The sequence below is a fragment of the Alligator sinensis genome, unplaced genomic scaffold (assembly GCF_000455745.1).
Source record: "Alligator sinensis unplaced genomic scaffold, ASM45574v1 scaffold67_1, whole genome shotgun sequence".
Lineage (NCBI taxonomy): Eukaryota > Metazoa > Chordata > Crocodylia > Alligatoridae > Alligator > Alligator sinensis.
This window is the reverse complement of record NW_005842111.1, coordinates 1,369,015-1,382,203: the sequence shown is the minus strand read 5'-3', so window position 1 is coordinate 1,382,203 and position 13,189 is coordinate 1,369,015. Positions and strand designations below refer to the sequence as shown.

The 13,189-nt window shown below is 40.1% G+C and overlaps 1 protein-coding gene across 1 annotated transcript in view; it reads right to left on the bottom strand.

The window, feature by feature from the left end:
- Positions 1–13,189, bottom strand: part of GULP1 (GULP, engulfment adaptor PTB domain containing 1) — a 322,650-nt gene that overhangs the window by 229,484 nt on the left and 79,977 nt on the right. Inside the window, exon 2 of the mRNA XM_006024632.3 lies at positions 2,513–2,639. The gene's annotated coding sequence lies outside the window, so the exon portion shown is untranslated. The remainder of the gene's footprint in view (positions 1–2,512; positions 2,640–13,189) is intronic.

Sequence of the window (13,189 nt, the reverse complement as noted above, 5' to 3'; positions counted from 1 at the left end):
GCTGGCTGACAACAAGGAAGAGTAACATTAGGCATGGGGACTACAGGAAGAGAACATACAGTTTGAGACATGTTTAGGAAATAAGAATACTGTGGGGGCACTGTCCAACAGGATACAGGAGCAAAGGAATAGAAAGGGCAATTCCCAGGTGGCTCACAATCTACTTTATTCTCACTGGGTTAAGAAGAAAGTAAGGAGAAGCAGCTTAGCTATTTGCTGCGGTTCTATTATGTCAAAGGGCCCCAGCCCTGCTTGAAGAAATGGCACCCTTTGAAATAAAAACTGAAGAAAATAGCTGAGCAGATCATCCTTAATGTGGTAACTGGATACAGATCGCTTGGGTATAGAAAATATGGGTTCTTCTATATTTTCAAATACTGCTCTATAATAATTTAAATAAATTCAAAACCAAACTCTGTTAAATTTGGACATGTAAGAAGTCTTATTAGTCAAGGATGCTGATATAGCTGAATCTTGTATCTCACCATACAGCCCACAGTCCACTGAAACAGGACCCAATCTTATGTACATGCATTTCTCCAGCTAACTGGGTCTGGAGCCCAATTACTTTTTTTAGCCCAGGGATTACAAAGCACTCCCTTCTTTTGGGCCTCTTCTCTACTGCCCTTCTTTGAGATACTGAAGAATGCTACCCATCGGCTTAATGCCCCCAAATCATTGTCTGAGATCTTCAAGATTCTCCAGTCACTTATTCATGATAGAGCTCCTTTTAACGCCTTTCGACTTCTTCAGGGGCATTGCAGCAGGGAAGTAAGGAACACAGGTTTAGCAATTACATGTTTAACCCAAAATTATACTTGTAGAAACCACATAAGAGTTATAGATGTTAGAAAACACCAAGAGTCCTCAAATGCTGTCCTTTTAGTTGGATGTCAGCCCTTTTGTTTGCTAGTATTGAAGGCTGAATGACAGCACTTGCTCTGCGCCCCCCAAAAGTCCACCTTATATGAAACATAAAAACAACATCCTCCACACAGAATGCTTGCTGACTATCAAGTAAGGCATCTCCTCTCACCCATGTGCTCAATACAGGTAGCTCCAGCTCCTCCACAGCCAGCTCTCCCCCCTCATACTCCTACCTCATATCTGCTTCCCCCATGTGGGTAGAAAATCATTGATGCACAGGGTAAGTTATTAGCTGATAGTCTAAATCAATCTCTCCAGATTGCTCCCTTGATAGGTTCTCTTGAGACTGCCCTACAACAAGGTTTTACGCACCTTTTCTGAGTAGGCAGCTGTCCAATCCATTACAACACCCTCGTGCAAGCTCAGATATGAATTCAACACATACTGCAAAACAGTTATTTCATACTGACATATCCACTTTCATGAGGACAACTGAATAGGCTGAACACAATTTAGCCTTTGATATCTGTTAAGATTGTACTTTAAACAACACCTCATTTATGTGCAAGTTTCTTCTTGACCAGACAGCAGCAGAATCCTAGCTATTTGTCTGGGGTCAGGGCAACAGGCAGGCTGCATCACCACCAGCTGGCCTTGATTATCTCTGAGTCTGGCTACCAGCAGCCTATCTCCATCTGGCCCGAGTTGCCCACATGGGCATGTCTGCCTGCTTAGGAGCAGTAGCTCTTTCAGTGCCCATGAGGCTGCTGAAAAGGACAGATGTCATTCTCTCTTGCCTTGAGCCTTTGACTCCTTGTTCCAGGCTCCAGCTGGGCTCTCCTTGCTTTAAACTTTGCTGGCTCCTGACCCTATCCTTGCTGACCCTCCCTACCCTCTTTCTCCCACTCCCTCCTCATCAAGCCTAGACCCCTCTCTTCTGACCGCTAGCCTGTGGCTTTAGTTTGTTGATCACCCATGTTCTGTCCCATCTGATCTGGACTCTTACTCCCCATTCCCTATCTCCCTGGCTCATGGCTCTAACTCAGTCCCTGACATCTCTCAGACTCCTGACCTGCCTGTTCCTGATACCCTGACTCAGGGCTGGATAGGTTTTAAGTGTTCCTGTTGAAACAGTTCCCTTTTGTACAAATATTTAAATAGTCAGTGGGACTAGTATTTAGTAAGTATTTTATACAAGCTGAAACACCTTCCACAGGAAAGAAATACCACCGCAAGTATACACTACACCCTCCTAATAGATAAGGAAGGTAGGTTCAAGAAACTTCAGACAGAGGTAGATTCAAACCTAGAGCTTCTTCACCCTGGGTGAGTACTGTAACTACAGAGCTGTTGAGTAAAAAGGAACATCATCTACTTTCCTTCAGCTTTGTGACAGACCCTTCATTTACTTTTGTGATAAGTGCCCAAAATAGGGGGAAAGAAACATTTAATTCATCTTGACATAACAAGTATTCATTTTAGGTCAATCTGAATGACTTTTTACCCACATTTTTCAGTTCAACTGCCAGACTTAAAAACCTTAATTACACAGCCCTCATCACAATTTAATGATTTGTCCACTTTCTCCTGTAAAGGGAGTTAAACAGCAACAAACAGAATTATGTCAAATAAAAAAAAAACTTACCGTAGTATGTCCAAATTTCTCACCAAAGGACACAACTGATGCTTGCTCTCATGTGGAATAAATCATTCTTTTGTCAACATGTTTAAATTCTGTTGTCTCTGCTTTGTAGCTTCTAATGCACAAGGATCTAACAGAGAAAAATAATGACAAATATTAGTTAAGTGCTAATGTCTTACCAAGCATAGAAAATATTGTATTATTTTCCAATTTTAAAAGCTTAAGGCATCACAAATACTTCAAGCTAGGCATTAATAATGGGCCTCTATAGCATCAAATTTTGTTATCAAAATCAAATAACCAAATCTAAAGCTACCAAGCTGTAGTTATTAAAAGCAATTTTAAATTCATGTATTTTTTCCTGTAACTTCCTTTCCCACAAATCACCAAGACAATGAACAATTATATTGTTCATAATATAAAATAAGGGTCTGATTTTTTTTCCTTAAACACCTAACATTCACATTAGTTTGATCACAAGTTACATGCACAAAGGGAGATGGAAGCGGGATGATGTTGCACTCCTCACCCCCTTTTGATTCTTACTGCATCCAGACTTTAAAATCAAGTCTGCCCGTGTCAACAGCATTTGTATCCAGGGAGAAGTCAGCTGACTTTATGGCTCATTATAATGTACCTGAATGCTGCTAATTTCTCTTCATCCCACAGGTGTTAAGGACACTCATTTTTAACGGTCTTGATGTTCCACTATTCAACTATCCTTCTGCAATTTTGCTGTTTTTAGCCATACCTGGCTAAATTACTACAGGACTAATGAAACACTTTCTTTGATAGCCACACAGAGATTTCTTCCCTTAGTCCCATCTGTTTTATTACCAGGGAATGCTGTAAGCTAACTCTACAGATATACATATATACACACAAAACATGCACACATTACTTATATTACCCAAAGCAATTCTACTTCCGAGAGATTTAAAACCTGTAGATATTTACAGATACATTTTCACGTTCTCCTTACTGTGCCTGATCATTTGTGCAAGTTACATATATGTAATTTTTGTAGCTTTTTTCTGACATGTGCAGACTCTTAATTATACTATTTCCTGAATATTCTCTGATTTATCAACACTTTTTAGGTACTGTGATGCCTATAGAAATTAATTATTACCCTCCCTTTACATGAAATGGCTTTTATAAATTTTGTAGACCTGATTCATGGTACCCAATATTTATTACCAGTTTGCACTACAGGCTTACATTTACACTAACTGGGTGTCTACTACCGAAGCCAGTTCAATTTTGTTTTTACTTCCTTCCCTATTTCTAGGCTCCCTAAATTATTCTGTATTATTATCTTAATTGATGTTGGTAGTTTTAACAATGTTTCATAGCAGTCATAGAGAAGTAGGGTTGGAAGGGACTTCCAGAGGTAATCTAGTCCAACCCCCTACCTGAGACTGGATCATCCGTATCAAAAGCATCCCAAACAACCATAATCTAAATGCTACATAAAACTATCCTCAACTCTGACACAGCATAGACCTAGCACACTAACCTGCCACAGATAAAGCAGGGGAACCATGGCAGTCTATGTCCTGCTTCTATAAAATGTTGTCAATTTATGCTCAAGAGGTCCCAGGCAGAGGGCCATGTGCCCTGATACAGAGGAAGGCAAAAGATCCTATAGTCCATACCAACCTGGTCATGGGGTAAAATTCCTTCCTGACCCCAAATATGGCAAACGGATCTGACTCTGAGCAAAGGGACAAGACTCTCTCTGGCTTTTCTCCTAGCAGGAGAATCAGCATACCCCAGTTGAAAGCCCCAGCCTTAGCTATAGTCAATACCCAATGCCTCTGTGGAGGCTTTAAAACACCCAGACACTTTCAACTTACTTTAACCTGCAATTTAATTTACATAGGCTAGGGACTGACATTCAAAAAGCGTGAGCCTAAATTGAGTCAATATTTGCAGGTTAGTCTAACCTGGCTAAGCTGAACCATACAGACATTCCCTCTGGACTGAAGAAATGCAGGCACATGCCTGCAGTGGCTCAGGCTAGAAGCTGGGGGGCACTAGAGAAGTCCTCCATTCCCTTCCAAGGTACTGAGCTGAGAGGCGGGCGTGGCCAGGTCCTGGCAGAATGCTTTGATTAGGGAGGAGTGTCCCCTCACCCTGCTACTTCTGACCAGAGAGGGAACCAGCAGGGAGTTGATAACATTGCTTTTAGCACCCCATCAAGAAAATGAAAGCCTCTCTCATTAGTTCAAGCACTTAAACAACTTTTTCCAAGGAAGGAACAGAGGGACATTACCAACTGACCTGTTGATTAGCTCCAAAAACCCCTAAGCAGATACTGTCCTGTCTTTGTCCTGTCTGCCTTACACAGATACCTCTCAGCATTAATTAGCATACCACATGCTGGTATGGTCCATGTTGTGGGAGAGAGGAGTGGGGAATCCCTGCTTGAGCAGGAAGTGGGGGAGGGGCAGACACTGCTGTGCCTACCATCTAGGTCAGAGCTCTGGCCATGGAGCAGAGGGGTAGGGCCAGGGGCAGTTCAGCTTTCTGGAGCACAGAAGCCCACCCAGGACTGCGAAGCGTCTGGGATCCTGGGAGACTCTGGTTTAACTTAAACCAGGAAGAGGTCCGGGACAGACGTTGCATAAACTGGCTTGACCCAAATCAGTTGAGTCATTCAACCAGGTTTATCTCAAACCAGTTTCAGCCATTTTCAAACTGGTTTATGTGCACTGAATGTCTGGTCTGTTACAGGTTTAAACCAGTTTCTGTTCACTTAAACTGGTTTGTGTAATGTCTAGCCCTAGCCATACTGTCTTCCTTTTCCTTCAGACCATTAATTAAGTTGCTAAATGAAACCAGGGCAAAATCAAATCCCTCCAGTATCTGAACTGACAAATTTCTTCTGACTTGATTTATTAGTATTTATCATTACACCTTTTTTATAGCCAGTCAGTTTTCAAGACATATCCATCATATCCAAGAGCCATTTAATTCATTCTTCAAGTATGCTTCAGAGAAGTGGGGGTACAGTCTGAAAATACCACCCCCCATGGTTCCCCTGGCCCTGCTCATGCCCCTCACTCCTCACCCCCACAGCCTTGCTGGTGGCCCTCACCCCCCACCGCACCTACAGCCCCTGCTCCCCCAGCCCTGCCAGTTTTGCCAACCATGGGAACTTTCAGGAACCTAACCCCCATGGTTGGCGAGGGAAACCTGTACTAGAAAAAAAAGCAATCTCTTTTGCATGCTGACATCCCATTCCATATGCTTCCTGTAATTAATGTTATCCATGATTTTTCAAACTAATTGGCAGTGTTTGAGTAAATTCATTAACTAAATCCCTTAATATAGTGAAAAGCATATTGTGGAAACCAGCTGTTTCATATAGCTTGCCTGTACCAAGCATTCCTTCCCTTATTTTTTTATTGACAAGTCATTAGAAGGGTGCTACTACTTTCTCCTTGTCTTTTCTAGTCTTGCTAAGGAGAATTATTATTTTAACTAATGACATATCTCAGTAGATCAAAGTCATTGTCAATTCTGTTTCTTCTGTCATAAGCCAATGGGCTTCCTTTCTTTTTATTGTTATGGTTGGCATTATTATACTGCCAGTAAGTTGTTCTTTTGCCCTTATATCAATATGCCTCAAATAATTCCAAAATAACAGCTTTGCTACTAATAATCTTCATTCCTAGAAGAAATAAAAAATTACTGCATGCACAGAGTTACATAGTAGCCGAAACATTTTAGTTTGGATTTTCTAACAAGCTATATGTATATAGCACATATAAAATTATATGCTTCACTTGAAGTTTTATAGCAATTTGAGTATCTTGTTATTCTGCCAAACATCCTACATGCCAACATCATTAACTATGCAGTATATTATGCTCATCCATTTTTTTGGTTTCCATCGGGCCTTCATAGAAATATACTGAGATACACAAATGACCTTCAGCATTTAAGAGAACATTTCTGGAAATACAAAACATGATTCTCTTTCCTTTGATCTAATGTGACATATATCCTTTCCTATTTCATTATTATGGACAGTACTGAACCTGATAAGCAAGTGATATATACTTGCACTGACTGTTTAGTATTCTAGGTTCAATTTTAGTATACGTATCCTTTTCAACCACATATATTTATTCCCTATTGTACAGAAATACACTTATTTTGTTTTTACCCCCTAGCCTGTATTGTTTATGATTAGCAGTTCTAAATCCCTAAGGCCAAAATGATTTTGAAAACTGACAATATACCAGAGTTACCCTGGCACTGAGACGTCCAACTCAGCCCTGCAGAGGTGATTCACTACTGAAGCAAACGTGGCTGAAACAAGGTGCTTTGCCTCTCTGAAAATATTAGACAATAAGGACATTGGCACATGGCATATTTACACAGTGCAACTACAACTGAGTTTTACACTGTTATAAACTTATACCAGTATTGGAGCAGACCACAACCATAACCAGATGTTATGAAATTACATAAGGTTGGAGCTCACAGAATTGGTAGCTGCAAGAAAACTCTACTAATAGGCATTGCTAAACAGCTATTCTAGTGTAACTCATGAATAAACCTTCCCAGAATCTTCTGGTATGTACACCTGAATACATGCTGGGAGCTTGAGGGCCAAGCATCTAGTAGTCTAAGGGCTTTATATCTGTGGGTCATTTTGCCATGGATTCTCCTGCCAAATCGCTCATCACGAAGCTGTGGTATGGAGAACAACTGAATCAACCTTCTCCAGGCACTCCCTATTGAAGAATACTGTCCTGTTCTGGCACTGCTAAGTGCATTGCTGTGCTGACTATTAAAGTAGCCAGGTCATCCAGATGCTCAGCACATTGTGCAGTATGAGTTTCCTTGGTAAAGAGGCAGATTATGATGAAGGAATTGCTAAAACAAACAGAAAAAAAAAATAAAAGCACATACTGGAACTGTTTTGATTACTTTCACCAAGTATTTAGGATGGTGGTTCTCTAACTAGTCTGCATTTGCTTCCTTTGCCCAGCACTGGTGGTACACGATCTGCACTTGGACCCAAATCAGGCTGCCTCTTCATTAATCAGAAATGTCCTAATGTCGCACAGTTTCTTAGATCAGTGGTCCTCAACCAGGTGCTGTAGCACTCTGGCATGCTGTAAGACCCTTTTAAGTGTGTCACAGATATTTGCATTGTTAGGTGTGAAAACACCTATGCATAATTAAAAAGATAAACCCAGAGATTTCAGATACAAACCTATTTAACATGAAAAACATTTTGACCTGTTATGGTTTTCCTGAGTTCTTTACAACAGAAAAAAATTGTTCTGTTGTTTTCCCTTAGTTAAAAAAAAAAAAAAAAAAAGAGTGAAAATTAGGAGCTGGCATTTTCTGAGGGGTTCCTTGAGTTTGATAGGACAGTGTTATGGAACTGGAATGATCAGAAGTAACATCTGAACATTAGGATGAACAAGACTGCAATTCCTTGAGTTTTGAACAGAGCTTACTCCATGGCTCTTTTCAACATTTTCAATGCCCTGCAGTAACTCAAGTAGTTGATGTCATTGGCTGCTAGTAAATGGCTAGCCAGAAATTCACTACCATTGCACTGCTTATAGAAACAAGAGTCAAGATTTCAAGATTTACATATATAAAGCCCCAGAAGAATTTGATGACAAACTTTGATGCAGATAATAAAGAGAACAACAACAATACAGTCGAATATCTAAGTATGCAAGTTATGCGAAGGATCAAGTAAAATTAACAAAGACCACTACAAATTCTATGTTTCTCTTCTTTGCTCTGCATCATGCAGGGAAATCAGATATTTGAGTCACAGTATGGATGTAGTTGTCAGACCAAGATCCACACAACTAGTGGTCTGTGAAGTGCTCACTGGTGTTTTGTGGAAAATTAGTCAAACAGTACCGGTTCTCCTAATTTCCATCTGCTAATCACGTTTAAAGACATTCACAGTGCATTAATTTTTTTCTTATTACTTATATGCATAAGGGATTTGATGACTGTGAATACATGAAAGGATAACATTAAATTCCAAGGAGGTGTCCACAGCACAGTTCTTGTATATTAAGGTGCAGTCCACATTATGAATGTGTTTGAGAAACTACATTACAGTAACTGTCCTTTCCAACTGCTCTACCTCCATACTGGCTCAAATAAAACTGAGGCACCTATTCCTAATGTTAGTTTCCCTGCAGTTGAGCCAATTTTAGAATCATGGCATTTCAGTCAAGGTTTTAAATCTACCCTAGCTACAGTATACTTGACATAATCTCAGAGCAAATGGTGCCAATTTGTTGAACTCTGTTTTTCACAATAATTCCTGGATAAAGAGTCATGCTCAATCTTGTAAACATAGACAAAGCTTATTCAGTGTAAACTTTGATTATTCCATCATAGCAGATGATGGCAACAATTTTAAAAAACCCTGAGAACTAGAGAGAAACAACAAACCCTCATCATCAGTCCAATAATCAAATTATTATTTTCCCAAACTCTCACACATCAGTTACTTCTGCCCACCCCTTACCACTGCTTCAACAATACTCATGCATATACACACCACACCTGCTACTCTTTTGTTCCCTCTTCAGCTCAGTGCTTCAGCTCCATACCCTCTCATGTCCTATTCACTCCCAAATTAATAAGGAAAGTGAAGTTATATGTTAATATGTTCCCATTTTAATTAATATTAATACGCATGTTTAATATGCTCCCATTTTATACTGTCCATGCTCCCATAGTATAAATGTCCAGAAGGGTAAAATACAGACCACAGTATACAAGAAACCCACAGACCAACATACATATCTGCACAGAACCAGCAATCACCTGAAACACACCAAAAAGGCTGTGATATACAGCCAAGCCCTCAGATACCACCGCATCTGTACTGAAGAGAACACCCGGGATTGCCACCTCACCAATCTTAAAAAGGCTTTCACCCAGCAAGGACACTCCTCCAGAGAGGTAGATCGCACGTTTGAAAGAGCCACCTGGATACCACGTGAAGAACTGCTGCAGTACAGAAGAAAAACACCCACAAATTGCACACCGCTGGTTATGACCTATCACCCATCCCTTGAACCTGTACGAAAAATCCTCAAAAAATTGCAACCCATATTAGAAAAAGACCCTATTCTTAAAAAGATCTTCCCAGAGCCACCCATCCTAGCCTTCAGACAAGCACCGACCCTCGCCAACCTCATCACCAGAAGCAAACTTCCTCAAGCCCAGAACACACCAAAAGGATCCAGACCCGTGCCATGACAAGAAATGCAAAACCTGCCCACACATCTCCACCACCCCCACTATTACTACACCCCACAACAGAGCCATCAGCATCCCAGGATCTTACAGCTGCACCTCCAGGAATGTAGTATACCTCATCCAATGCACCAAATGCCCTGATGGAAGATATGTAGGAGAGACCAAACAACAACTGCGCACCAGAATGAACGCACACCGGAAATCCATCAAAGATAGAAACACTCAATTACCGGTGGGGGCACATTTCTCACAGGAGGGCCACTCTCTCTCCAATCTCTCAGTCCTGATCCTCAAGGGAAATTTACACAACACATCCCAGAGACGGGCTTATGAGCTCCATTTCATCAACCTGCTGGATACTAGAGATCAGGGACTAAACATAGACATTGGATTTTTGATACATTACAATCTGCCTGGCAACTGACTCCCCAGTCCAGCCCAGCCCCAGGCTTCTTTACTTTTCATTCCATCCAGGAAGAGCACACACCAACTGCTGCAGCTTCCTGAGCCTGACGAAGGGTTTTTGAACCCGAAAGCTTGCTTAATAACTATTCTCCAACCATTTGGGTTGGTCTAATAAAAGATATCAAATTCACCCAAGGAACTTTGTCTGCCTATATCCTTAGACCAACATGGCTACAACCTAAACCCCTGTAATATGCTTCCATGCATTTCTCCAGAGATTTCTCCGACTTAAGAATTCCCCAGAGAATTTCTCTGACTTCGGTACCTCAGTTTCTCCTCATTCTGTGTCTAAGCACCTAACATTATGATTGTTATTACCAAAAGGAAAACGGATGTACATAAAAGTTTAAGGGCCACATCTTAAATCATGGCCAGATCCAAAATATTAGAAGGGGGATGCAGGAACAGTGACCAGTGCTGCACAGGTAGCTGCAACCCTGCTCCCAGCCTCCCCGCTTGTTGGAACAGACAGACCATGCCACAGTAGCAGCAGCCTGGGACTTTCTATAAAGGTGCTTTCACGTAACAGGGTGGAATGATTCCAGCATCAAAACACAAGAGACCACGTTATTTCCTTTTTTCCCCAGCCCAGTTCCATTAGTAGGACGTTAAAATCAGGACATCTGTTAGAAAACAGAACTTGTTACTTTATATTGTTCAAACATTCCTCTAAGAAGTAGAGAGCTGGGGAAAAAATATCAGTAGCTTCATCACTCGCCAGCCTGTTTACATCAAGCTCTTAAAAATTGCCACTCTACCCCTCAATTGCTACCACGTAGTATTTATTTTGGTAGCATATTCAGTGCTGTAGGTGGTAAATGCAAGATATGCCAGTCTCATGTCCCTTAAAATGAATGTAGAAAAGCAACTTGATTATAAATTTTGTCTTGCTGTTCACATGGAAAGGAAAACTGTTATCAGAAATTAAAAACTGAGATTCCAACTCCAGTAAATCTAAAAATCTTGGTATACAATATAAATCAAAGTAACAACCATAAGACACGAGCAGTGCATGAAAAAGCCAAACAGTTGTTTTCACTTAGTGAATCTGGATGTACATTTTTCAGCACAAAATGTAATTAGCTCAGCTCCTCTTACTCATTTGCTTTTACTTGAAGCAGGGGCACTGGTAGAATGAAGTAATTAGCAGATTTACAAAATAAGTTATCTTTTGTTTCTCAGACTCCACAGGTATGGACATAGCTGTTTAGTTAGAGTTGCTTTTAACAGCTTTTAAGTTGTGGGGTTTTTTTTCAAATAGATTTGAAAGACCCCTACTTGACTACTGGCAAACTACATTGTAAACCCAGAACATATTTCCAAAGGTTACAAACTAGGCAGAGTATAGACATATTGTTAATATCTTTGTAGATTATACAGAATGAATGGAATTGACAGTATGAGAACAACCATTATGTAGAATATTTTGACTATTAAGGATTTTTTAGGTAGGCAGTAAAATCCTTTTGTATGAGAGACAAACATTATATAGAAAAGAACACGTGTTACTTTTTTCCTCTCATACATGAACACTTTATAAACTGATGTTGAAAACTATAGGAGTTAATTCTTCAGGAAATTTTAAGGAGAATGACATACAAAGCAATTTAAATTCTTCGCTAAATCACAGCAATCTGATTGGCCCACTGGCTAGACCCCTGTGCTGAACTGTTACATATGCAAATCAGAAAAGTAGGGATGAAAAGGACCTCTAGAGGTCACATAGACCAACCTCCCGTCTGAAACAGGATCACCCTTACCAAACCATCCTATACAAATCTATTGTGTAGTTCATTAGCAAAACTACACAATCAAATCTGATAAAATCACGTATATAAATACTCTAACCTGTCACAGGTAAAAAAAGGCGGGGGGGAAGGGGCACAATGGCCAAAACACTCACCAGGCATAATGTAGGTGCAAAGGAAGGCTGTATTGACACGTACACAAAGGAAGATGCAAGGAGAGAAATTCAAATGACAGGGTATTCAAGTTTTAAATTTTCCTTATAACTTCAAGTATGCAGATAGTCCACTCACACTGGCAGGCTAGCATTTGTTTAAATTAAAGATGAGGAAAATTAGATTGGTACATACCATTTTCTCATACCTAACCACAAATAGCATGGGAGTAAATACACATAAAAATAATCAGCTGGTGATTTGGGCTATACTATTTGAAGTGGTAGGAGGTATGCTAAAATTACTTCCACATCATTTGTCACAGGCAAATTCAGGAGAAAAACTCAGCTACCTCTATTGCTGTGAAATGGACAAGTCTGTGAAATGGGCTAGTCTAACCAAACCAATCAGTGCCCCTGAATTTTATTTTTGCTACATAACATACATTCTTTATTTTACTTGCTGATGTGACAGTCTACAATTTCTTATTGTTTCATTAAATGTTTTCACTTGAAACACAAAACAAATAGTCCTATTAATGATATGAACAGTACTTACATGTGGAGAAATGTAGAACAACAGAATCCATACACACAGGATACAAAAGCAAAGCTTAAATAATGTCAAGTTAGGTACAGCAGACAGGGTACTGGACTGCAAGTAAGAGTTTCCACACTCTACTACTTTATATCTACAACTTTGGGATATGCATTTCAGTTTCTATACCTCTGTTACCCCAGTCTATAAAATGGGAATAATGACTGTAGCTGTGAAATTCTTTAAGATATTTGCAGGAAGAGTGCTAGATGCATGAAAACAGACAAACACAAAACAGTCATTTGCTCTTGGTATGCAGCAACTGGCACATATTCTGGAAGGCAACTTATAGATAGGGTGAGCTGACAGAAATGAACATATGTTTCACAACCCACAGACAAAGGCAAGTGTTGTGGTTGAATACTACTCTTCCACTCCAACGCATCTCTTTCACTAGCATAACTTTTTTCAAGATATTCACTAAAGAAAAAAAAAAATCAGGCCATTG